The sequence below is a fragment of the Diabrotica virgifera genome, chromosome 5, assembly GCF_917563875.1.
Source record: "Diabrotica virgifera virgifera chromosome 5, PGI_DIABVI_V3a".
NCBI classification, from domain to species: domain Eukaryota; kingdom Metazoa; phylum Arthropoda; class Insecta; order Coleoptera; family Chrysomelidae; genus Diabrotica; species Diabrotica virgifera.
The window spans coordinates 248,505,585-248,528,820 of record NC_065447.1 but is presented as its reverse complement, the minus strand read 5'-3'; the positions used below and the strand labels follow the sequence as shown (position 1 = coordinate 248,528,820).

Sequence of the window (23,236 nt, the reverse complement as noted above, 5' to 3'; positions counted from 1 at the left end):
TCATAGCTTTAAAATACTAATAGCATAAATTATTATAATAAGAACTATCGATAATAGATTAATTTATTTATAAGAAAAGAAAACTACATATTTTTCCAGTTGTAAACTTTTTTTAGATGAACTTACTACAAGTGTACCTTTTAACGTTAAAAACACAAATATTCTCATTTGAAAGCTGTATAATTATTTAAACAATCTTTATTTAAACAAATGAAAAAATTTTGTTATAATAAATAAATTTATTTATTATTACAAAACAAAAGCAACTTTGACATTTAACAATGCGTTAGTTAGATGGTTCTACTCGAGTTACTTGGGAACAAAAAAAGAATGAAGAAAATTATGGGAAGCCGAGAAAATGCATTTTTTAACGTTCACCGATTTTGAACTTTGAGATTACATTTGCTCCAACCTAATTTTTGATTGGAGTTCTGCTATTTTTGGCAATTTTTACTATTTTGGCGATAGTTTTTATTATAATAATATATGTTATGAGTATTTTAAAGATATGAAAATTGGTGTGAAGAAAGAGGACCGAAATAAAAAGGTGATGGTTCGAAAACTATGATCCTATTGTTTATATATTTGCCGTAAATGCCGGTCAACGACCGGTTGTATCTCAGGAACCACTCATCACAATTAACCTTTTTTTTTTTTTAAAAGCTTTTGTCGCTTTTTTTCCAATACCGTTTTCATCATTTAATTTAATTTAATATTTCCCGAGATATTCTATGTGTTTGTAAGCCAAAAAATTGTTTATAATTTTAAAATATTCCTGAGGCCGCTTAAAAAGTCCAATTTCAATTCTGTAAAGTACATTAGATAGGTACAGTTTCTTTATATACAAAAATCATAGTTATTCTTATGTATCATAATGATTGTGGTTATTATAGCGACCGTAAAATTTTAATTAACAATTCAATTGTTGCTAAACTGTTCATTTAATTTCCATGGGTTTTTGGAATTAATTTATACGAAAAGAGATTTTATATTACCAAGTTATTTAAATATTGATACACAATTATTCATCTAAAATTTTAGTTGAAAATTAAAGATTTTGTTTGAAAAACCAGCATTTTCCGGGGAAAGTTTTCGTCGAAGTAAATCGGGAAAAACATGTCTCTATTCAGAATTTAATTAAGGTGAATTTTTATTTGGGTGTTTTTGGTGTAAAGTGAAAATCTTTCGAGTTATAGAGCAAAAATTGAAAAAAACACGATTTTCGGACGCTACTATGTTTATAAAAAAAGTAGCACACTATCTGCGGACTTTGCATACCTATATTATTAAATACAATCATAAGATTAGATTCCAGCATTAAAATTGCTGGTAAATAACTTTTCCCAAAAATGACCTATTCTCCGATAATCTGCCCAGACTACTAGTCTAACGCAACGACGGAAAGTATGCACGATTATATCTGGACTGGAGAAACAACTAATCTAGAAAACCATATTTTCTCTAAAAGGAAACCATTGGGCCCGAGTTTTACTTGTACCTTCTTTTAAATATCAAGTTTTTTTTCGATAAAGCCTTGTTTAATTCGTATTTTTTTATCAAAAACGTTGTGGCTACGGCCCTGGGCGCGTCTTGGAATGCATCTTCTCCCCATATTACCAGTCACAGGCACAGGCAGCAAGTTTCGGTTCTAGTCGGTCATTCAAGGTAGTAAGTTCACAGATTCCCTCTGGCAGGTTCCACCGCCACACCTGCACGCACCTGCATCTCGGGGCAGCAATTTAGGGTCCTGATCACAAGCGTTTATAGCCGATGCCAGCCGAAGTGTCATACGCCCTAATTTTAAACTATAGTATGCGGTCTACCGTTGAGTTTATAAACGCATAATAATATAAGAATTATTATTTTAATTTTACAAATAATTCTTTTGCTACATGTATCTCTATTTACTATTTTAGTTGGGAATAAAATTTTGTGGCTTATTCCCAATTAAAATAATAAATAATTAATATGATAAAATACTACTTTGTAGAATTAAAATTATAAATTCTTCTAATTTATGCGTTTTATTCACATTGTAAAGATTTTTATTATATTTTGCAATTTTGCAAACCCTTCTGAGAAAAGATCAAAAAGATTTCGTATTGTTTAGCCAGGTGGATATACAGTGTCAGCAAAAAAATCTTTATAAAGTGAATAAGGCGCATAATTAAGAAGAATTCTTGTTTTAATTTTGCAAATTGATAGTTTCTCATTAGGGGCCGTCCATTAATCACGTGATGTTTTTTTGGCATTTTTTAACCCCCCACCCCCTTGGTGATACATGGTGAGGTTTAAGGCTAACCACCCCCCCTCCCCTATATCACGTGTATTTTTGAGTATCTACAAAAAATCTATTTTTAAGTATTTATAAAATACACGTATCTATAAGTACCATCTAATTTTAGTATACAAAATTAAAACTACTGAAGAATTAAAACTGACCTAGCATACCCTTGTATTCAGTGCCAAAACAACAGAATAACTGACAAGACTACCAAGTACCAATTCATCAAATAATTGATTACATCATGTACAGTGTACAGACTAAAACCTCATAAACAATAGGAGACTGCGACAGGGTCAGTATTCCTAGTGGAAACACATGGTAAGAAACAAAACACTTCGCAAGTGTCCCTTTTAAGAATTTAAGATAATTTACCATGAAGAGTAGGTATCCCATGTCGCTTTTAACATTAACATCCAATATTAATAAAACTATTTATTATAGAAATTTAGGCGAAAGGAAAGAAAATTAATGTGTTGTAGTATTTTAGAATGTTTTGAATGAAAAATTAATTTTTTTATCAGTCACACCAATGCCGCTTTCGATTTTTTAACACGTGTGACGAAAAGATAAATACACATGATGTATTACTACACCCCCCACCCCCTTGTGATGTTTCGTGATATTTTATGGACCCCGCCCCCCCCTTTCGAGCCTCACGTGATTAATGGACAGCCCCTTAGTCTAGTCGCAACATAGGGCGTCCCGTGGGCACTCTTAGGTCGCCGCGATTTGATGGTGGTATTATAGGTTTTTTGGGTCGCTGAATCCAATGGAAGTGGTCTGGAAGCCCAAATGTGGTGCGTTTAATTGTTATTAACAAATTATGGTAAAATCAGGTGTTCTTCAGGAATTATTAGAAGCCCTGTAAATAAATTGATAGTGTTAAGGTCTTCTCTGGTGTATTTTTGGTCGCTGAATCGAATGCGACTAGTCGCGATTACTCAAAATGTGTTCTTATTTTGTTAATAACAAAATAATTGTTTATTCGCCGAAAAGCTCGAACTGCGCTATCTACAGCAAGTTTGTAGTCTTTTTCATAGTATTTTTATACGCTAAATCGATTGTCACTAGTAGTCCAGGGTAATAAGGTCTTTTCCATGACACTCGAGCAGCCAGGGTACTGAAGCGTTTTTTCGACAAGTAATACCTATAAGAGCAAATTGTAACTATTTCCTGCGTAGGATCTGGCGGCCATTTTTATTTATAAACAATTAAGTGTCAAAAAATGGCATTTTCCCCTTTTTTTCAAATCAATGGAAAACAGTGAAACTTACGGTTTTTTTAGTACAAATATCTTTGAGGTTATCTAAAAAGCTTTAAATTGACGTATTACAAAGTTTCATATACTCATTTATTGTTAATATAATTGCGAAAAAAGGTCGGAATTGCAAAAAAAATTAATTTTGCAATATCTATTGTAAAAATTAGTGTACAGCTTTGAAATTTTTGTCATATAAGGGTTCCTTGGTGCTTAATATGTGATAAAAATTTCAAAGCGATTCATTCAATTGTTTAAATTTTATTCAAATTGTTTATCCCAGAGAGCATTTTTTTTACAATAACATAAGTCAGAAAAAATGACGTTAGAACCATTCCACAGGTGTCAAATGAAAGAGCATGAGCTATATTTTCAACTTGGTTTAAAAAAAGTGAATAAAAAATGCATTTAGTAGTAATAAATAATTATGCAAAAGTATCGTAAATCTTTCCTTATAAACTTTTTATTTTATTATATATAGTGAAGTCAATGAAGGTTTTCACCTCCGATTTCGTTGAACCTCCATCGATTTTCATGAAAATTGGTAAGTATGTAGAGCATACCTCAAGAAACAAAGGTGACATGGTGCTAACTTGCGCTTTTACCCTGGAGGGGGGGATGCCACCCCTTCTCGGGGGTGGAAATTATTTTATTAAAAATAATACCACTAATCGATAGAGGGACAAATTATAAGTAAAATTTGTTATTTAAAGTTATTTCAATAAATCAATAGTTTTTGAGTTATTAAAGATCAAAAGTTTTGATTTTTCCTGAAAAAATCCATGTTTTAAAGCAGTTTTTCATAAATAACTCAAAAACCATAAGTTTCTTCAAAAAAGTTGTTATTACCAAAATCGAAGATAATATAAAAATAAATGAGCTCCTTATTCGAAAAATCCTTTATTATTATGTATACTAAGTGAGTTATATGCAATTGAATGTATATTTTTTTTCCGCGAGTACTCAAATCTTAGTATTCAAGCTTAAATAACAGGAAAACGATGCACTTTGTTAAATATAGACACTAAACATTTTAATAAAGTACTTAAAGGTAACTATCAAAATGCTATATAAGAAGTCGATAGCATCAAAATTAAGCAAGTTATGATGGAAATAAGAGGACCCTTTCAGATTTTTTAGGGAAGAATGAAAAATGAAACATACGTCATTTCCACAAAAATTAAAATTTATAGTAACCCAGTTAAAACTTTATTTATTTTAACATGAGTAATAACTTCAACAATTTTGACCGCTTTAGAATGCATATTTTTGAAAAAAAAATACGATTAAAAAAAATTTGAATTTTTCAAATTTTCGTGAATTTCATTTTCTTTTGATAATAACTCCAAAAATACTCGATATACTTCAAAATGGTACAGAACAAAATTTTAGTTTTAACTTTATTTAAGCTTTTCCTTTCTTTAATATTTTTTTACGACAAAAAATAACCGAGATAGAAACATTTAAAACCTAAATTTTACTGCGAGAACCATGTAACCGGGGCCCTTTCACCTTGTATTTAAAAAAAAATAAAGGATTTAGAAAATTATGTTTAATACAGTGTTATAGAACTTTTACTTAGATTTATAATGGTTTTTGGATAAATCTCATATTTCAAAATTTAACGGAGTTATTTTAAAAAAACCAATAACATTTTCTTTGAAAACATTTTATAGCGGAGATTTTGTATGTATAAAGGTTGTGGGAAGTCCAATTAGTCGTTTGTTGTAGGAGATATGAAAAAAGTTTATTTAGTTGAGATTGGGGCATAGATAATATCAGAATTTAAATACATTTCCAAATATACAGGGCTACCCATATTGACAGGGTGAAACAAAATTATCTTTTGTTTAATGGAACACCCTGTATATTTTTATATTTTTGGATTCTCCTCTATGTTTTATTTCTTAAAATATCAGGTTTTGTGATGTTATACGAAGTAGTTTAAAAGATAATTCCGTTTTTATTTTCAAATGTCATAGCAATATTCACCCCCTGTATAATTGTAGTGATTTGACATCAGAAAATCAATTTATGTTCAAGTGATTTTTAATATAATCTATTATTGTTAAAAATTATTAATCTAGCAAATCGTTTAATTTTAGCTAATACAGGGTTGGTCGAAACTGAATGAGTGTTTTCTCAAAGTTTGAGAGTATGAGTTTTCTCAAACGGAGCAGCCTGTAATGACTGTAATGAGCATTGTAATGAAATGCTATTGTATGGCACTTTATTATTTCCCACCCTGCCAGTGAGAACTGAATTTATTTTTGAAATCCCTAACTTTATGTCTTTAATTATTTTAAATATTGTAAACGATTAAAAAACAATCCAATTAAATTGAAATGAATAACCAGTGTATATCTTCCACATTTACTTCATATTTAACGTAGCCTGTACCATAACATTGCACAGATTATTATCCCTGTATAGCAACGATATACCATGAATGTGAATTCATACTTGAGAAATGTCCTATATCCAGTCTCACAAAGAAAAAGGGATTCTTCAAACATAATATATATGCAGACAAAATCAGCCAAAGTGATTTGCGATATCTAATTAAAGGCCGTACCAAGTTGGTTTTGTTGAATATAGCATGAAAGCACGACGATACTTTAGTGATAAGCGTATTTTTCGTAGTAGCTATAGTATGTTGTTTTATATTATGTATTACCTATATTAAATTAGTTTTAGTATGTTTCGTTTATCTAAAAAAATGTAAAACAAACAAAAATTCTGTTTTTCTTGTAGTTGTTTTTTTCTGTTTCTTGTTTCTTTGTTTCTTGTAGTAAATTGAATTTAGTTTTAATATGTTCCGTTTGTTTGTAGAATTATATTTAATTAGATTTGCTTTAATTACTGAAATAAATAAATTTTCAATTATATTTTATGTATTTGTGGAAAAGGAAACCTAGCATTAGCGGCCACATTTCTATAACAGCCAATTGTTTTCTATTTTTAGTGGCCGTTATTGTCAGGTTTTACTGTACCAATAATATTTTATTAAATTATGAAATATTATTTAAATAAAAAATTTATAAACTTGATAAAAGAAAGTTTGCTTAGAATTTACTCCTCTATCTAATTATGGTTATTTTTAATAAAATAGTGTTCACCCATGAGAAGAGGTAACATCCACCCCCAGGATAAAAGCGCAAGTTGGTACCACATAATTTTTGTTTTTTGAGGTATCCTCTAACTACTTACCAATTTTCATGAAAATTGATGGAGGTTCAACGAAATCAGGGGTGAAAACCTTCAGTGACTGCCTTTTTGGAAATATAAAAGATTAATTTTTTTCGTGATTGTCGATTTGCTAATTTTCTGATTTTTGGTTGCTATAAGTTTTAAAAAATGAATAAAAATTATAAATCATGCACATAAATGTAAAAAAATATTTATTTTACTTAATTAAACGAGATTGCTTGAGCCCGAATGCTGAAATCTGCATTTTTATCATTAAAAAAAAGGTGGATTTCACTCCTAAAATGCAGAAAACGCAACTTGGTGCCATATTACTTTTGTTTTTTGAAGTATCCTCTAACGAATCAACATTTTTCATGAAAATCGATGAAGGTTCAAAGAAATCGTGGGTGAAAACATTCAGTGACTACACTTTCAGAAATATAGAAGAATAAGGTTTTCGTGATTTTCGACTTGTTAATTTTCAGATTTTTGGTTGCTATAAGGTTTGAAAAATAAAAAAAAATGTAATTCATGCACATAAATATAAAAAAAATATTTATTTTTCTTAATTAAACGAGATTACTTGCGCCATAATGCGGAAATCTGCATTTTTTACAATTTAAAAAGTAGGGGTGTATTACACCCCTAAAATGCAAAAGCGCAAGTTGATGCTCTTTTATTGCTTGAGGTATCCTCTAACTACTTACCGATTTTCATGAAAATCGATGAAGGTTCAACAAAATAGGAAGTGAAAACTTACAGTGACTGCACTTTCAGAAATCTAAAAAATAATTAGAAAAAAGGGGTGTGTTTCACCCCTAAAATGCAAAAAGCGCAAGTTGGCACTATGTCACCTTTATTCCTTGAGGTATCCTTTAACCACTCACCAATTTTTATGAAAATCGATGAGGTTCAACGAAATCTGAGGTAATAACTCATATCCACCTTCATTGACTCCACTAATAAGAAATTACATATATTTATTACAATTTTTTATCAATTATGATATAAATAACATTACTTGGTAGTTGTGCACTTAAAACAGGGTAAAAAAGTTAATTTTTTTGGAAAAAGTTATTCAAAAAGTTTATAAGGAAAGATTTACGATACTTTTGCATAATTATTTATTGCTAATAAATGCATTTTTTATTCACTTTTTTAAACCAAGTTGAAAATATAGTTCATGCTCTTTCATTTGATACCTGTGGAATGGTTATAACGTCATTTTTTTTTGTGACTTATGTTAGTGCAAAAAAAATGCTCACTGAGATAAACAATTCGAATAAAATTTAAACAATTGAATGAATCGCTTTGAAATTTTTATCACATATTAAGCAACAAAGAACCCTCATTTGACAAAAATTTCAAACCTGTACACTAATTTTTACAGCAGTTATTGCGAAAATAATTTCTTTTGCAATTCCGACCTTTTTTCGCAATTATATTAACAATAAATCAGTATATCAAACTTTGTAATATGTCATTTTAAAGTTTTTTCCATAATCTCAAAGATATTTGTACTAAAAAAATCATAAGTTTTCACTGTTTTCCATTGATTTGAAAAAAAAGGGAGAAATGCCATTTTTTGACAGTTAATTGTTTATAAATAAAAATGGCCGCCAGATCCTACGCAGGAAATAGTTAAAATTTGTTCCTATAGGTATTACTTGTCGAAAAAACGCTTCAGTACCCTGGCTGCTCGAGTATCACGAACAGGGTATATTTTTGTCTTATTACCCTGGCATATAGTCGTGATAGCTTAAACCACGTTCCGACTTGGTTATTAATAAATTATTGCAAAAATAATGATTTATAATACGTTTTAGGTTTTTGCTCTAAATTTTAAAAAACCACCTGGAATGACATGAAATTCGGCATGCACGTAGCTAACATGTCAATCAAAACAAGTGATACTTTGCCGATGTGTGCTTTTACTCTGGGGTGAGTTTCACCTCGTTTCGGGGGTGAAAAAAGAAACCTTTAAAATAAGTCCGGAATTGGATAAACTGATTAATTCTAAGCAACTTTTGTTTTATACAGTTTTCTCACAAAGTCAATACTTTTCGAGTTATTTGCGAATGAATATGTTGATTTTTCAACAAAAAACAAAAATAACTCGAAAAGTATTGACTTACTGAAAAAAGTGTATAGAACAAAAGTTTTTTCACCCCAGAAAAAACTCGAGTTTTTTTTTCACCCCCGAAAAGGGGCGAAACTCACCCCCAGGGTAAAAACAGACATCAGCATAGTATCACTTGTTTTTTTTTTTGACATGTTAGCTACGTGTATGCCAAATTTCATGTCAATCCAAGTTGTTTTTTAAAATCTAGAGCAAAAACCGTGAGTGAACGTACTATAAACCATTATTTTTGCAATAATTTATTAATAACAAAATCGGAACGTGGTTTAAGCTATCACGACTAGTGGCAATCGATTTAGCGTATAAAAATACTATGAAAAACTTGCTGTAGATAGCGCATTTCGAGCTTTTCGGCGAATAAACAATTATTTTGTTATTAACAAAATAAAAACATATTTTGAGTAATCGCGACTAGTCGTATTCGATGCAGCGACCAAAAATACACCAGAGAAGACCTTAACAGTACCAATTTATTTACAGGGCTTCTAATAATTCCCGAAAAACACCGAATTTTACCATAATTTGTTAATAACAATTAAACGCACCACATTTGGGCTTCTAGACCACTTCCATTGGATTCAGCGATAAAAAAAGCCTATAATACCACCATCAAATTGCGGCGACCTAAAAGTGCCCAGGGACCCCCTATGTTGCGACTAGACTACATATCAATTTACTATTTTAGTTGGTAGTAAACCACTAACTTGGCTTATTTTGCACATTATAATATATAGGGATTGGTAGACCGCATATATGTAGTAGCACCTATGAAATTTTAACACTACGATCAATGACGTCTAAATAATAATGAAACCACATGACGACGGTGGTCGATTGGGAACAAAATAACGCTATATTTTTATTTTCTTTTAATCGGTATTTTTGAAACACAATATTTTTATTTGTATTTATAGGGTATTTTCTTCCCCCTGATAGAAATATTTTGTTTGTTTATGCCTATCTTGTATTTAAATTTATATTAAATTAAAATTGATCAAAAATAAGTGATATATTTGACATAACAATTTTGACAGCTTACCACACTTACAAAAAATCGAATAATTATTCTTCTATTTTACAAAAACTGATCAACATAATAATCCAACTGTACTAAGAAATACAATGAGTTCAGCAAAATTCTATTACACAGAAAATACAGAAAATTAATTCTGCGGGCAGTTTCTTAGGTTTTTTGTTGAATACATTCCTCACACCAGGCTACAATTTGATCCATGTATAACCAACGCTTGCAAAATGTGCAAAAATATCGGGTTTTACTTTTCCTACAGTATTTTCCATGCCCTCTTTTACCTGGTGGGGAATTTGGTGGGGTTTGTGTCAGCATTCCATAGTATTTCATAATAGTCCGAAAGGTAGCGTCAAATTTGACCGGAGCATTTTGTTCGCTCCTTGCATGACGATGGTGGGGATACACGAAACTATGCCGTCCGTAGCGGCGAAATATGACAATTTTGGCGAATTTTTGTAATGTCAGTGTCAATATGTTCGCGGACCCTGTCGATGGATTTTAGTCCACGACAACGCATGCGCCCTTTAATTCCATATTATATTTATTTAATGTATTATCGTTTATTGATAAATATACCAGTATATTAATAATTAATTAATAATATTAATTAATAGTAAATATATTGTCCGTCCGCTATAACTTTTCCCATGCGTCACGATTCATTTTCAAACAAATTAAATCAAAACATAAAGTGAAACGTACGCTGATGTGTCTAGTATATAGTATACAGTATACAAAATGTATATACACATCGACGTTAGTTTCACTTTGTGGTTTGGCTTAATTTGTTTGAAAATGAATCGGGACTTATGGGAAAAGTTATAGCGGACGAACTATAACTTGTATATGTATCTATCAACGGTATTATCTATATTATTTCAAAGTGCGCATGCTCCACTTGCCGTGGACTAGTTTCTGACTGTCTCCGCGAACACACTTATTGTTTGAATAACAAATTTCATCAAAAATGGTAAATAAATATTACATATTTATTAACGTCAAATAGGGTCTTCATCAATGATTTCATCAATGCAGGTCACCAAAGCAAAAACTTGAGCCTGAAACAAAGTTGTATGGTCACCTAGGCTGTAAGATTTATTACAGTTACATGTTTGCCCAAAGACTCCTGATCCAATACCATCTCTCTCTCCTGTCGTTTCCCCATTACTGAGGATCGTGATTTCTTCCAATATTCCTAACAATGTTTCTCCATTGGTCTCTATCTTCAGCTGCTCTAAGAGCTTCGCAGAATGAGTTTCCAGCTGAATGCTTTATTTGGTCAGACCATGTAGTTGGTGATCGTCCTCTTGATCTTCTCCCCGGAACGTTTCTAGAAACAATTAATCTCTCCAAACTGTCGTCACCTCTGCGAACCACGTGACCAAAGAATTGCAGAATTCGTTGCAGACATAATGTGGACAGCCTTTTTTTAATATTGAGTTGGTTTAGAATGGAAACGTTTGTCCTATGAGCTGTCCAAGGTATGCGCAGCATTTTTCTCCAGCATCACATCTCAAAGGCATCAATTTTTTGGCGCTCGCATGCGCGAAGAGTCCAAGTCTCTGCTCCGTATAGAAATATTGAGAATACAAGGGCATTCACCAGTCTCATCTTGATATTTTGAGAGATAGATCTATCTTTCCAAACTTTAGTTAGGCAACTCATCGCAATTTTTGCCATACCAATACGTCTCCGAACTTCTGTTTCACAGTTACCATCGTTAGTTATACTAGACCCGAGATAGACAAAGGTGTTTACTATCTGGTATTCCTGTAATATGTTAGTCAGTTGAATAGTGTCAAATCTGTTGACCACCATTATTTTTGTCTTAGCTTTATTGATTTTCAGACCAACTTTATTGCTTTCGTACTCAACTCTTCGCAGAAGATCAAACATTTCTTGCTCATTTGCTGCTATAAGTGTAGTGTCATCAGCAAATCTTAAATTGGAGATTTTCCTACCTACCAGCTACTGTCACTCCACCGGCCCATCCTTCTAATACCATGGGCAGTTTTAAATTCATCAGTGAACCATATTAAGTCCCCAATAATATTTGGGATGTTTTAAGTATATCCATGCAGTTAGGCAAATGCAAACTGGACGAGGAAACCTACTGACCAACCTAACGGTTCAACTGGCCACTTATGCCGATTATATTAATATTATGAGTAGAACATCAACGGGAGCACAAGAATCATACGCAGAGTTAAAAACGCAAACAAAAAAGCTAGGTCTGGAAATTAACACAGAAAAGACAAAAATATTGATACAGACGAGAAAAAATATTATACATGTTATGAACATTATACATGATGAAGATGCCATTGAAACGGTTGGAAAGCTACATACCTGGGAGTAGAAATATATGCCGACGGATCAGAAGATGGAGAAATACGGAAGAGAATAACACAGGCAAACAGAGCTTATTTTACCCTCTCCCATATATTTCGGTCTAAAAGTGTCCACCGAAATACAAAGATGAGAATCTATAAAACCTTAATTCCACCAATAGCATGTAATGGCAGTGAAGCATGGGTCATGAAAGAAACATCAGAAAACAAACTCGACACATTCGAAAGGAAAGTACTGAGGAGAATACTAGGAGTACAGTGGAACCCCGATAAGTCCGCCTCCGATAATCCGGAAGTCCGGCTAACCCGGACCGATTTTCAACAGACAAAACAAACACTCTTTCAATTTGACTGAGTTTCTTACCAAGAAATGAACAATACTGTATACAACTGTACGTAATTTAGTTGTATTGTCCATATGTATTTCATGCTTTCGCAATTATAATGGAGTTTACCTGTAAGTATACAGTGTTTTATTAATTTTAACCATATTCTCCGACTAACCCGGATTTTCGATAACCCGGATCGGCCGTGGTCCCGATTAATCCGACTTATCGAGGTTCCACTGTACTAGGATACCTCGTGAGGGAAAGCGAAATCTTCAGAAGTCGATACAACAACGAGCTCTATCAACTTTATAAGGAAACACCCCTGTCAGACTTAATTAGAATACAAAAATTGTAATGGGCCGGACATGTGATAAGAATGGAAGAGGATAGGCTACCAAAAAGAGCACTGAACGCTAGAATGCAGGCAAAGAGACCGGTTGGAAAGACAAGAAAGCGCTGGGAAGACACAGCAAACAGCGACGCACAAGCCCTTGTAGGAGTCCATGTATGGAGAAGAGCAGCCACAGACAAACAAAGGTGAATGCAAAAAATAAAGGAGGCCAAGGCTCAATTTGGGCTGTAGTGCCGTAGAAGAAGAAGAAAAATATCCATAAATTAATAATAATCCATTCGTACCGCGTAAATATAGGTAGGTACAGTTTGTCAAACGTAGGAAAGAGTTTGAAAATCTCACAATAGCCATAACGCCACATGGCGAATGTAAGATTTTCACTCTTTTCCTACGTTTGACAATCTGTGTATATCAGCGATACTCAACCTTTTTTTCCCTGGGCCACATAGCAGCTATTGTCACAGCTTGCGGGCCGCAATATATGTAAAGTAATATACAGTATGGTGCAAATGAAAGGAATCAATTCGTTATTTCGTAAGCCGGCGACTTAGGGTCGATTTCTCATACCTGCGGTAATCTATGGTTCAATTGAACCAGGCTCACCGGTGATCTTCGGTTTTTTAGTTGGAATGCATTTCTCATTACACGTTCATATAAGTGCTCGTTCTACAGCTTTCGAGAAATGCCAATAGATGGCAAAAGGTAAAAAACTGCCGCCATTTTGAACTACCTTTTTTATGCTGTTTTTGAATAAAGTTTAATGTAAGTATGTATAGTCAAATAGTCATTTTAATAATTATAAATAAATAATATAAAAACAAAAATAATGTTATCATTTATCGTTAGGCTTAATATAATAAAATAGGATATATTTATATTATGACAGCGTTTCGTGTTAATACAACGCATGCGTAGTCCATGAAATCATCTGAACTGAGTTCTGAAATCTTTGAACGGCCGAATTCCACCGTTAAAGCATCGTTCAAGTTTAAACTGCCATCGGTTGAACGTGAATTGAGAAAGACGATTTTGACTTTAAACTGACGTTTACTAGAAGTTCAGGTTAAACTGGAGTTGAACTCGATATGAGAAATTTGCCCTTAAAGGAAAAATGCTGAAACATCGATTTTTAGTTTTAAATTACGATTTTTTGGCATATGTATCATACTAGTCACGTCATCCATCTGGGCGTGATGACGTAATCGATGATTTTTTAAATTAGAATAGGGGTCGTGTGCTATCTCATTTGAAAGGTTATTCACAGGACGCCCAAAAATTTTTTGTTTTGAATTAAATTAATTGACACAAAAAGAAGAATGTATGTCATTTATTTACCTCAAAATATAGCTTGCTGTTGTCAGAATGGCAATGACAATGTTTATTTCACAAATAAACATTGCTTTTCGCTTAAATTGATTGTTCACGCTTCCATCCACCTGCCTCTTGGCAGTTTGAACATTGGATTTAAGGTAAAAGCAGTGTTGATTTATCAAATAAACATTTTCTTCTGTTTTATGACAGCAGTAAAATGTATTTTAAATTAAATAAATTACATACATTTTTCTTTTTTTTTTGTCAATTAATTTAATTCAAAACAAAAATTTTTTGGGCATACTGTATACTTAATAATGTTAATGTTTATATTACTATATAGAGAATTTCAAATGAGCTAGCACACGACGCTATTTTCATTCAAAAAAGATCGATTACGTCATCACGCCCAGATGGATGACGATAGTATCTTTACATATATGTAAAAAATCATAATTTAAAAATAAAAATCGACCTGCTTCAAGATTTAAAGTCGTCAGCTTACGAAATAACAACGTCGTCCAGGTGCGAATCAGTGTCAGGATAGGATAAACATTTTTTTGCATATTTCATTTCTGAATATTAGAATTCGCACAGGTATGATGAGGCGAACAACGTGAGGAACAAGTAAACGCAACTTTTGAGAGTTTAATAGTTATCCGGTACTAGAGACTGGAAAATATGCACTAAAAAATGTCTAAAATATGCATGCAATATGCATTTTAAAACAAGCTGAATATGCACAATTAACATGCAAATATGCATTTATATATGCACTTATTTTTATATGAATAATTTTATGGTTTACGTTAAATACATAAATAAATAAAAAATAATAAAAATAAATAAATAGGTTTGAATTTAAACCAAATTGTATTATTATTTCTTAATATATTTTTTTAACTTCAGGTTTTGTGACAAATAAAACGGCAAAATATTTTATTTTGACCACAAGATAAATAAGAGTACAATAAAATAAATGTACATATTTTTATTGTTACAATATTGATTCATATTTTCTAAACTAATATTATAAAAAGAGTACAATAAAACAAATTTACATATTTTTATTGTTACAATAAATAATCATATATTGATTCATATTTTCTAAACTAATATTATGTCTTCTATCTGTTAATATTTGTTTATAGGCAGAAAAAGATCTCTCAACGTCACAAGATGTAATTGGGGCATATTTAAACTTTGCTATTAGAGACGGATCCATATTAATATTTTCATCGAAGTTTCCAAAATTGATTATATTATTTATTGAACGCAATAAAGTGAAACCCTCATTTTTGTTTAAAACGTCATCAAGTTTATCTTTAATTTTTACTCCAATTTCCCCATTCAGATTTGTTATTTTCTGTTTAACCGAATCAACAATAGACATACTATTGTGAAGACATAAATTTTGAGCCTCTAATTTTGTAATTGAACTTTCAATGATATCGAAATTCGATTTTATATACAACAATTGATTTTTAATAGACTTTTCTTTAAAAATATTTTGACAGTTATCAATAGCGGTACAAGTCGGATCAAAACTTGAAATAACGCTTTTGATGTCGTCGTAGTGTTCAGATAAAAATATAGCACTTTTAAGCCAAGTTCCCCATCTGGTTAATACTGGTTCTGGTGGTAAAGGAATATCGGGAAGCATCTCCCTATATACCTGTACACGTAGTGGTGCTTTCAGAAATACTTTTTTTACATTATTTATTAAGGTGTTTACATTGGGAAATTCAATTCTAACTTTCTCTGCAACTCTGTTTAGGCCGTGCGCCAAACATGTACAGTGAATTAAATTAGGGAAAAAGATTTTAAGATTGGATGCAGCTTTCATCATATATGAGGCGGCATCACTAAGCATTAATAATATTTTTTCAAATGGTACTTGATCAGGTAAAAAAAAATTTGTTAGGGATTCGTTAACAAATCTAGCTATTGTAGCATAGTTTGTTTTTTCCAAACATTTTACACTAATTAAGTATGAGTTTTTAAAATCGCCAGAGTCGTTAAGAACTCCAACAATTAGATTCGCAATTTGTCGACCCTTTGTATCCGTTGTTTCGTCGACGGAAATCCAAAGATAATCGGCTTTTAACTGATTTTTAATACTCGTCATCACATCTTTGTAACATGCACTGACATATTTTTTCCGAAGAGTTGAAGAACTTGGTATTTGAGCTGGTTTATCTTTAATCTTGCAATAAGTTTTTAAAAAGTTTTGACACGATTTATGTTCTAACTTGTGCAGAGGGATATTGCAGTTAAAAAAAAATGGCATAAATCCTTTGCAAAGGTTTCTTGCCCAACTGACGTATTCTGAATCTGCAAACTGTTCTGTAGAATCTGCTGGCGAGGTTTATTATCATTTTTTGATAGCTTAGTTTGGTGAAGTGAAGTTTTTATGTGTTGAACTACTTGGAATTTCTTTTGACATGGAATCTGGAATATAATGATAATGATGTTTTAGATGTTTTCGTAAATAGATACCTACATTAAAATGATCAAACTTTTTAAACCTCCCCCAATTTTTTTTTATTTCTCAAAGTGAAATTGAAATCGTCAAACAATAAAGTACAGTCAGTGTACCGTAGTATACAGGGTGGGCCACTCTCAACACCTCGCTATGTATAAGCCAAACCGTTGCGAACTTTAAAAAACAGTTTTTGAAGAAATGGGACGGTTTGTCATTTTAGAATAGACAGACACATAGATGTGCAAAGAAGTTTGATAAGTTTAAAAATCTATTGAAGTGGAGAACTTACCTTTTTATCACAAATGGTGCAAAACATACTTTCACTGTCGATAACTTTTAGATGATTGTTACTTCCAATCCAACTTCTGAGAAGACTTGATTTTTCCCTTGCTACTTTAGGCATTTTCACAATAATAATAAAATGATTTTTTTACACAGTATAGTCAATAACTTGCAATCACAAAAGTTGAATAATCGGCGATTGATTTAAGACTAACCATTCATAAAATAAAATAATCTATCCTACCCTTAAAACAGTGTTGCCAACTCGACCAATATAGTATTTGCCAAACCTCACAAGAATGATGGAATGATCAGTTCAACAGTAGGTATTCCATTATCAACTAATAAAAAATCCCTATAGCAAGCATAACCCAGTACAGATAAATTATTTGTTTTAAAAAATGCTGAAACATGATCCTGTAGTTAATAGTAATCTCATGGTCCACAGACATAAGTACTAATATAAACATTATTGAAGGCGAAGGGATTTGCTGATGTAGGTGTGTATGTGTGAATGGTTAAACATTTTTTGTTAGGAATCAGATTTGACTCACTGATATCAGTTTCAAGTTCCTGTGAGAGAGTTCCTAAGTTGTTTTAGTAATTGTAAGGCCAACATAAAAATTTGTTCTGAATTAGAAGATTTTCGATTTTTACTAAATAATTTTTATATTATTTAATATGCTAGAAAATATGCTATATGCTAAACAAGAAATAAATAAGCTAAACAACACAAAAATATGCCAAATCTAGCATAAAATAAGCTAAATTGGCAACGCTGCCTTAAAATTTCGTTTTGGTTGGTTTTCCCAGAATAATTCATAGTTGGCCGACACCAGCAGAAAGTACAGGTAATATTTGTAATGTTATTCAAAATATAATCGGTATTTACTTAGGTAATTTGTAAATTCTGAGAAGTCTATAAATCTTAAATATCCGGATAATGATACCTGCAGCTATAAATAACGCCCATTATGTTTATGGGTACAACAACAAAGGAGCTTAACAGCAAAATATTTACTTTCACATTTTATTTTAATGGATGTTGATGTTACTAATATATACCTTATTTTTAAATGGGGTAGAGTAAATTCCCATCAAAATATGCATTTATATGCTCTTAAATCTCCAAATATGCAAGGCATATGCATTTATGAAAAACATGAGAAATATGCAGCATATATATGCATATGCATTTTGCATATAATCCAGTCTTTATCCGGTACTAATAATTTTCAGAATTCTTCATATTGATTTGCGTCTCTTTTTTTTTTAAATTGCCTCCAGATTTGTATAATTTTTAAAATTAATTAGTTCATGTGACAACTTTGCGCTATTAAATCCCAACGGCCGCAAGTTGTATAGTAGCGGCTTCTTCTAAGTGCCAGGGATTTTCCAATAATAGAAGACATTTCCTAATGTTTCATAAATCATTAAACCTTTTCTGAAATTCATTGCTCAAGAAAACTAGAAAATTAGAAATAAGTAGCATAGTTTTCTGGAAATACATCAATTCCATCTTGTTGAGCTTTCACCAATGTCGGAAAGATGTAGATTTTTTATATTAATTTCCTCGATGTACCACTAGCTTGTCCACGAAAGCAAATACTTTATTTTTGTCAACTACGAAAATAATTTTATGTTTACCTTTTAATGTGTAAACGACGATTAAGTTCGCCAAGTTTTTCTGTTATGTCGCAAATAAATGCTAAAAGCCACCACTTGTCTTACTTGAGTTCAAAACAATTTGATCATTTACAGGGCCTTTTAGTTAGCCTTCGAGTCGCATAAAAAACGTAAGAGGGCCGCCGGTTGAGTATCACTGGTGTATATCCTCATAAGGCACGACAACGCTTCTAGCTGGTATTGACTATAAACATTTGTGATCGGGGCCCCAAATTGCTGTCCCGAGACGCAAGTCGCAGGAACCATTCGCCATCGTGTCGCGGCCCGATCCGTCCCGATTCGTCTTTCACCTGCACATACACACACAAGTGATAAACAAATCTAGTGGCCTACCTGTTTTCACAACGATTGCGCGCTGGCCGATAGTGTGGCTTTTCCGAGCTTGAATATTTTCGGTTACAAAGTTTTATCTCGCGATCAGATCTACCCGTATGCGCGTGTGTTGCTCCATGGATACTCTGAACATCCGCATATGTAAGTGCCCCTACTTGTTGCTTATTTTGACCTCATAGTGATAACAGGTGTTTGCCGACATACCTATGTTGGATGGTTTTTCTGCTTTCGAGAGGAAAGTGCACATTTTGTACATAGTTTAGAGAAATGCAGCGGAAATGCAGTGTTTATGTCTACCAACACCAGGAAAGCAAAACTGTACAATTTACCGATACGGGCATTTTTAACAGCGGTTTATAGAATACCACGTTACATTGTAACAACTGCAATTAATCAAGAAAATTAGAAATCATTGGTTTTCAGCTACAAATCTGGTATACAATTATGTGATCTATCTATTTCATTATGTTCTTTAGTTTTGAAAAATCTATTCCCATCTACATATTTTGATGGTTTTTATGATTCGTAATTCTTACATGACAATATTATTTTGTTTGACCAATGTATATGGACCTGTCACTCCTGGGCAGGAACATAAGTCGCCAATAATTAATATCAGCTCTTCTGATCCGATTTCGCGGGGATCACTCTGTTGCTTTCACAGGTTATTGTGCGATTTTGCCCGATTCGTGATTAAGTTCCATTCCCTTCTATTTTTGTTTTCCAGTTAGGTATCTTCATTCTGTTAAAATCTTCTCTGAACTGATCTTCCCATCATCCCATCTGCACTTTGTCTCCCTCTAGGTCTTGTATCTTGTATTTGTAGGTTTCACTATTCCAATAGTTTTATTGCATGCAGGAGCGTTTTCTTCTTCATCTCTTTTATCCCTTCTCTCTATGTCCTAAATAATATAGCATTGTTTGATTTGGACAAGTTAGAGTCGATTTTAGAGTTATCATTTTAGTCTTAATGTTGTTACATTGTCTTTTTTTATTTGCTTCTAATACTTCCATTTTTTGCTCTTTAATCCATTCTAATTTTTTGTTTTTAAATAGTTTTGCCGATTTTCATTTTTCCCTTTTGTATTCATTTAGATTTTAATCTGTTCCGATTTTTATCCATGTTATCTATGCTTTTGATTCTTCTCTATGTTTTTGGCTTTGCATTCTTCATCAAACCAATCTTTTGATTCACTCTTTGGCCTTTGATTTAATATTTCCTCTGTTGCTTATATTACGCTTATTTTAAAAGTTAATTATACATATATAATACAAATACATAATTATCTAATAAAAATCATTGATGTTGTCCCAGTCAGTTTCTATATCTTCAGTTTCGACCGTTTGTAGTTTCTTTGCTGTGTCATCTGTTCCGATTTTATCCATGTTATCTATGTTTGTTTCTTCTCTATATTTTTGGCTTTGCATTCTTCAAAAAACCACTCTTGATTCACTCTTTTGCCTTTGATCTAATATTTCCTATGTTGCTTGTATTACGCTTGTTTTGGTGTTGTCCCAGTCAGTTTCTATATCTTCAGTTTCGACCATTTGTAGTTTCCTTGCTGTGTTTTCCGCGTATTTATTGTTTACTTCTTCTGTTTTTAGCTCGTCAAGATTCCAAATTGTTTTCTTATTTCATTGAGCTGGTGTTTTTATTTTTTCATTTTTAATTTTGCTATTATATACTAGCGTTGTACTAGTATGTGGTTCTGAATCAGCGTTTGCTCCCCTGTATGATCTGGCCTCTTCTCTTCGGCCTGGAAATAGCCATGTTCTTTATGTTGCCTTTTATGCCTTGAAGTTGTTTTTGGAACTGTTTCTTTCCCCGCAACTTCCTTACTCTTCTCTTCTTTTCCAACCTTGGCATTGAAGTCTCCTATTATCACCAGAATGTCGTTTTTGGGTACGTTTTCACAAGTCTCTTCTAGTTGCTCATAGAAGTCTGTTGTCTTCTGAATATCTTGGTTTTCTTTTTGAACTCTTTCGTAGTTTTTCTGTAGCGTTAGGTTTTCTTATTTAAGCGCATTTACTTATTTTTGTATTTCCTTGTGCTTCGTTCAAATTTCTTTCATTCGCTGATCTTTTATGCATTACATTGTTCTAATATTTGATCTATTTTTTCTGATGTAGATCCTTTTTGTCGTGTTCTTGATGTTCTTCTGCTCTTTCCGAATGGTTCATCTTCTTGAATTATACCTCTTCTTTACCCACGGTCATCAGTTGAGCCGATCTTCATTTTTTTACCTCGTAGCGATAACACGTGTTTGCCGACATAACTATGTTGAATGTCCTATTTTTTTTTAAGTTATATCTTTGCTTTTCCTTTCCTGGTATCAAGTTGGTCTTATAGATTTGTATACGCTTCTACTTTAGTTTTGCTACTGCTACTTTTGCTTCCTTTTTGGCGACCGTATATTTTTGAAGATCTGTGTCTCACCTCTGACCTATTTTGTTGCCACTGTTTATATACTTTTCTTTTCTCTTTTATTTATTCTTGAACTTCGTTTGGCCACTACCAGGTCTCTTTATTCTCAAACTTTTTTCTGACTTTCCAAGTACATATTTCAATAGCAGCATCTCAGGTGACATTGGCCATCTTCTTACACATTTTATTAGGACTTCCTTTTATATTTTAACATATTTTTGCTCTACTATTTATGTGCATCTTAATACAATTTACCATTTTTACTGAGAATAAGCTACAATTTCACTTTAAAATAAGTAGGGGAGTGCAATTAGAACGAAAACATGTCTTGTTTCGGAAAAATTCAAACAAGCTTATATTTTTCTAAAACTTTTTTGTTAGTTTATATACCTGCTTGTTAAAGTAAAAAGTTCTACTCGCAGACTTGGCCGCTAATTGTTTATTAATTGTTTAAACAATAACAATTGTTTTGTATAAATAATTTTAAAAATATCGTTAAATTCATCATTTTACTTTGATCAAATATGTTTCTATGTATTTTGTTTTTCATTATGCTGAATCCGAATATGGCATTGCAATTTGAAAATTCTTATACAGAAGCTCTTATACAGTATATCTGCTTAGCTAGGAACCACACGGAAAACTTTTTTATTATCAATTATACGAAAAAAAGTTATTCTTCATAAAATGCTCTGGATAGTAAAAAATCTAAAACTCAACCATCAGATATCAAATTTGATTAATTTTATACGAGTTAGGTATGTCAAAAATATGAATTTCGTTAAAGAGTAAAGTACCTTTATATTCCAGAATATCAAAAAATGATTTTATGAAAAGTTGTTTGAAATTAAAAACTATGTTTAAATACACAATTACATCATTCTAATCGAAAAAAAAATTTCAATTTTTTCTCAAATTACGGATACTCATAATTTTATTACAATTATGATAACTATTTTATTATCACTTTTACGAAAAAAAGTTATTCTTCATAAAATGCTCTCTCTGGTCTAAAATCTAAGATACAACCATCAGACATCAAACTTTTTTAATTTTATACGAGGTATGTAAAAAATATGAATTTTTCTAAGAGTTAAGTGCTTTTATTATTCACAATATTTTAATTAGAAGGATGTAGTTGAACACTAAAACAAATTTTTTAATTCCAAACAACTTTTCTTAATAACAATTTTCGATATTGTGAAATGTAAAGGTACTTTACTCTTGAGTGAAATTCATATTTTTTGACATATCTCGTATAAAATTAATTAAATTTGATATTTGATGATTGAATCCTAGATTGTATACAATGCAGTTTATTTTATAAAGAATAACTTTTTTTCGTAAAACTGATAATAAAAAAGTTATTAATAGGTTCCAAGTTAGGTACGCAGACATACTGTACATATAAGAGCTAAAAAATTTTTTTTTGCTGAACATTTATTATTGTTGAAGCTTATTATTAAATGTATTTTAGGTAAGTTTTACAGAAAAAAGTTTTGATCACTTTGTATAAACATTTTTTTAGCCGTTAATTTTCGGTTTTTGTATTACATTTTTGTTATCTTTCTTAATTTTCTCAAAAAGAAATAGTTTATTTCATTTCTAAAGTAAAATAATTTAGTGCATTTTAAAGATTACATCCTAAGCTTTAAAAAAGCACTTATAAAACTGTAATAGATCTGTTCAAACTTGAGTAATACCGCCTTAAAGTGGTGGTAATTCTATAAAACTACGAAGATTTCAAAAATTACATTTTTTGAGACGTCATATCATTT

The 23,236-nt window shown here is 31.7% G+C and overlaps 1 protein-coding gene across 2 annotated transcripts in view; it reads left to right on the top strand.

The window, feature by feature from the left end:
- Nucleotides 1-23,236, top strand: part of LOC126884780 (uncharacterized) — a 196,342-nt gene that overhangs the window by 8,169 nt on the left and 164,937 nt on the right. Inside the window, exon 1 of one of the 2 annotated variants that reach the window (XM_050651006.1) lies at nucleotides 18,998-19,174. The exons of the other annotated variant lie outside the window; for it this stretch is intronic. The gene's annotated coding sequence lies outside the window, so the exon portion shown is untranslated. Of the gene's footprint in view, nucleotides 1-18,997; nucleotides 19,175-23,236 lie in introns of those variants that run through there. 2 annotated transcript variants of the gene reach the window in all.